Source organism: Pinus tabuliformis, chromosome X (genome assembly GCF_031772625.1).
Source record: "Pinus tabuliformis cultivar Carrire ecotype Pingquan chromosome X, CPIR1, whole genome shotgun sequence".
Taxonomy (NCBI): Eukaryota; Viridiplantae; Streptophyta; class Pinopsida; order Pinales; family Pinaceae; genus Pinus; species Pinus tabuliformis.
The window spans coordinates 964729311-964734738 of NC_142308.1; positions in this window are offsets into that span (position 1 = coordinate 964729311).

Genomic DNA, 5428 nt, shown 5'->3' on the forward strand with positions numbered 1-5428 from the left:
TATTTGATGGAAAAACATGACATTAATGCTAGGATTATTAGATGGTTGTTTCTATTATAATGGTTTGATCAAACCATTGTAGACAAACTAGGGAAAGAAAATGTGGTTGCATATTTCTTATCTAGACTAACCCTATCTGTAAAGAGTGAAGAAATGGTAAATGATTAGCTCCTAGATGAGCACCTCTTTGCCATATCACTGTAATTTTCACCTTGGTTTGTTGACATAACAAACTTCTGAGTTTTTGGACAATTCCATCCTAACCTTTCTTCTAAGGAAAAGATAAAAATTGTGACGAAGAGTACCCCTTACACTTGGATTGGGGGCAACCTTTTCCGATTGCAGCCATATTAGATTTTGAGGAGATGTGTAAGGGAAGATGAAGTCTTTGAAATCCTCTCTAAATGCCATGATGGAGCCTATGTGGGCCATTTTTCTATCAAGAGGACAACCTTCAAGATTCTTTAGGTCGGTTACTATTGGCCTACCCTACCTCAAGATGCTAGAAGATACACTGCCCTGTGTGATGAGTGCCAGAGGATGCATAAACGCACACAAAGGGATGAGATGACACTACAACCTCAAGTGACTCTTGAGCCATTTGAGAAGTGGGTCATAGGTATATTATTATATCCACATATTATCTAACCAAGTGGGTTGAAGTAAAGGCACTCAAAGAAACAATGAAACAAAAAGTGGCAGAGTTCTTAAGGGAGGATATATTTTACAAATTTGGTTTCCTAAGAGAACTAGTCACTTCCCAAGGAACTCAATTCACTTCTAATTTGATAGGGGGGATAATGAATCAACATCACATTAGGCATAGGAATTTCACCCGATATCACCCCCCAAAAAATGGGCAAGTGGAAGTGACCAATAGAGAATTAGAAGGCATACTGACCAAGGTTGTTAGAAGCAACAAGAAGGATTAGGAAGCCAATATTTTGGAGGCCACTTGGGCCTATAATACTACATGGAAGAACACAATTAGATTCACCCCATTCGAGTTGGTTTATGGTAACAAAACATTGATGTATAATGAATTTTAATATAACATATTGAGAATAACAACACAAATTAATCTAGACATCACAAGAGCTCAGGAAGAGAGGCTGTAACAGCTAAAGCCCCTTGATGAACTCAGGCTGCAAGACCTTATGTATACTCAAGTGGTTCAATTATAGAGAAATTTTTGGCATGTCAAACAAATCAAGGAAAGAACCTTCTAGGAGGGTGATTGAGCCCTCTTATATGATTCTAGATTCAAGGACTTCAAGGGGAAACTAATGACCAGATGGATGGGTCCTTACTTGGTGGATATATGGCATGAAAATGGCTCTGTTTAGATCCGAGCAATTGATGAGGAAAATATACTACCTCTATTCAATGGTTGTAGGTTGAAATTTTACAAGAAGCCTCTGTCAAAGGCTAAATTTACTAGTTCAATAAGAAGAGAACCAAATGTGATTGAGATCCTCAAAGCTCCCAATCCATTCAATACTCAGAAAAAAGAGGAAAGAAAAGAAAAAAAAGGAAAAAAAAATATAAATCTCGGGTGAAAACCTTAATGAGGCACCTAAGGCAAGATCTTGGGCTAAAAACCTCCATGAGGAAGCCAAAGAGTTAGGAAAAAAACAAAAAAAGAGAAAAGAAAATAAAAATATCGCTAGGTGAAAAATTCCTTTGAGGCACCTGTGGCAAGGTCTAGTAGGTTGAAAACCTCCTTTGGGGAAGCATGTAGGTCTCATGAAAAAATAAAAAGAATAAAAAGGAAGAAAAAAACAAGAAAAAAGTGAAATGGAACCTTTGCCTTATCTATTCTAACACTATTGCAGGTGTAAAAATGTTCCAACAACAATAAAAGAAGGTCAACACAATTAGAGAAAGTCAACATCAAAATTCACTGTTAAAAATTTCAGTTAGCTCTCTGTGTTCATTCCATCCATTTCTTAACCTTTCCCAAGACTTCCACATCATCACCTAGTCTCTCTCATTTGATTCTGTTCGTATTCTGAAATGCTACAGGAAAGTCCTTGTATTTCTATAGGAAGCTCATAAGCGTATAAAGAGGGAGCATATTAGAGGTTTTAACTTGAGTTCAACGGATGGAGCCCACGAGAGTCATAACATCCCTCCAATCCATTAGCTTGTACTTTCCCCACCTTTATTCCACTCACCATCCATACAAAACTCAAACCTTCACCTCTTCTGCACATATTTCCATCACAGGGAGACTTTCTATCCACCATCAACAACCTTTCCATGAATTATCAGATTTTGTAAGCAACACTCAAAGAAAATTATGATCCTAAGGGGTCTATGTGGCTAATACAAGAAGAAACATAATCCTTTAGTAGCTTGTATGAACCCTACATGATCAAACCTTAAACACCATACAAAGAATTTTGAATATCATAAAGCTTCAGGAGGCTCCAACAATAGTCTTGAGCAACTACATGATTGCCTGTAGATTGCTATAGGATCCTTGATCATAAAAAGAAATAGCATGTGATCAATTGTGGCACATGTAGCCTGATAACCTAAATCAAGGGGATTTTATTAGCAATGAACACTACAAAAAAATTCAAGCTAATGAAAGGATTAATTAAGTTTACAGATTCCACCTCAGAGGGAATTTCAACAACCACATGAATGCTCCAACAACCTCATACGAGCACTCGTTAGTTAAATCATTAGCTACAACCCCACTAGTAAGAGCATAATCAGGTAAGACTCAGGTATGGAAGCCCTCAACCTTTCTCATGAATGCATATTAGCTTAACAAAATATTATCAATTCATAAAAGAGGAGGTTTTATAGGCCCAATTTGGTTTAACAATCTCAACCGCCTTTGGTAGCGAACTACATCATCTCTAACATGAATCACATGTGTGGAGAAAAAAGAATGAGAAACAATGATGAATGCAAGAAGTGGGCCAACATGCCTACTCATCACAACATTTGGGGTGCAAAGGTGGTAGGTGGGGACCAATTCACACAACATACTGAGCCCATCCACTCAACCACCAACAAGATAAGTCAGGCCCCCAAGCCTCATTTGGAAAGAAAAATGTATTTTATAACCAAGGGAGGCCCACCACTACCATTGAAGGACAAACTACCTAAACCATCACTTTCATAGACAACTACAGGAAAGCTACATGACCTATATACATTGCTACAAGAAGATTACAAGGTGCTACAAGAAATTTCCATGGTGTTATAGGAAATACCATAGAGTTATAGGAAACCTGATTCTGAGCATTATTTCCATTCAAATCCTAGAATTCAAAGAGAATCATTAGAGAAGGGGAAAGTAAAAACTCTCTCGGCCACCTTTGATGAAAAGGCTTGTAAAACCCTTGAAATTTTTAAAGGCATATCCCGTAGTTGTTTTTTCTATAATTATAGGAGAGTGAAGTGTGGGTGTTTTTGAACTAAGCATGATAATAGGTGGGAATGAAATTGTTTTGAGTTGCATTATGAATTATTGCCTCTCTTAGGCATTATAAACAAAAAGTTCACTTTATTTCTTCCCCAATAATGCCAATTACACAAAAATTCACAGAACCCTATAGTAGAGAAAGAGAAATTGCTTGTCCAACTTGGGTAAAATATGTATTGAGATGATGGGGGGAGGATTCAACAATATGGAGTCCATAGATACCTATAGAATTCATCAACACCCTGACCTTAGGGACATATTTTCCAATCACCAATGGTTGGGGTTTTTTGAACGATTTAGGGGTTTCAATAATGAGATCGCTCAAGAGTTTGCTTTGAACCTTTAGCCAAAAGGAGAGCATGATGCCATCACCATAGTAAGGGGCCTCATTATTCACTTGAATGGGGAAGTCATCAAGAGAGTCACAAAAATTCCTCTATGGGTGAGGTAGAGAAAATAAGAAAGGACTAAGGCCATCACAACAAAGAAGAACTTCTTCCTCCCAGATGAACATCCCATTGAGGACAAGAATGGAGTTAGAAAGGAAATTCTAACCTACCCTTGGGATGAGGTATCGTACCATGTCTAAATGTATATATCATGTGAAGGAAGACTTAGTGTTGTCTATAAATACTACTTTAGGATGTTCCATTAGCTCAGATTTCAAATGAATTTTCCTATCCAAGATAAATTGAGAATCCCTCACTTTCTCTTCCAATCAATCAAGGAAAAGAGCCAAAAGGTGAAAAGAGGGAAGCATCACTACATGGCACACCATGGAGTCATAAAATTAATAATCATGTATGCTTTGGAAGGTCTTCAAAGCCATGTGACTTGGGCTAACTTTATGGACAGAGACAGGGAGGCCTTTGTAGAAACCCAAGCACAAAATCCACTGGAACTTGAAGAATCAACATGATCTGAATTGGATCCTAAAACACTCTCTAAGTTTTCATGAACTCTGTAAAATTCATGCCAAAGTTTCAAAGTCTTATAAAGATTGAGCTTATCAAAAATATCCTCGAAACAACTGTAATTTGTGAATAGCGCGAAACAACGAGGACCCTTGGTCTAGCGCGTAGACTGTTGGCCCATGCTAACACACATTGTCACGAATTGGAAAAATGGGAGGTCTTTTTGAGAAACGGGGGTGGTTTCGCATATCGCCAGGCAAACCCCTCAAAGAAGGAAAAGCCCCAAGCGACCCGGACCCGAAAAGTTATAAAACATAACAGATATTGTGCCTATTCTGTCAGAGGCGGGGTCCCACAAAACCAACAAAATATCGGAAGGGCTTTGAGTGGTAAGTGGTTTCAGCCGAGTCCCGTCCGATGCCACACAATGGGTGCCACGCGTCCGGCGGAAGAGAGAGAAAACATCGTACATCGGATGGGTAACGATCGAGCTACTTAACCGCCCGATATGCATGATGACCATAGGATCTAGAGGCTCCAGATCGATAGTGGAGATGCAATCCGATGGATGACCAGATTCAACAGGGTAAATAGGCAGAGTTGTGTAAGATTTGAAGTCTGACATGGACAATGAGTTGGAAAATATTCATGTTTTGCAGGCAATCTTGGAGCAAATGGAAACAACGGCCATTCAAACATTTCCAAGAGAACTGACACTCAGTTCGTTACAAAATAGGTGGCCACCTCCCTGTGAGGCGTTACATAGTGATGATTAAGCAGAATAGAGGGATTCAAATGGACAGAGGCAGGGGAACTGGAAAGCCAGGAAGCAGAAATGAACAGTCAAAAAGCAGATTGGTTTAAAAGCCACAAACTGACAGAGACAGAGAAAACAGTGAGAAAATCCAGTTAAGAAAGCTAAGAGCAGAGTTAGTTAGACAAAGAAAGCTAAGAGTAGAAAGAAGGAGTCGAGCTGACCTGCAGAAGCAAAAGGCAACATCGAGCCAAATAGAGCCAGAGAGAGTCAGAGAGAGTCTGTGTACTCCAGAGAAGGCTTGAGAGGTTCAAG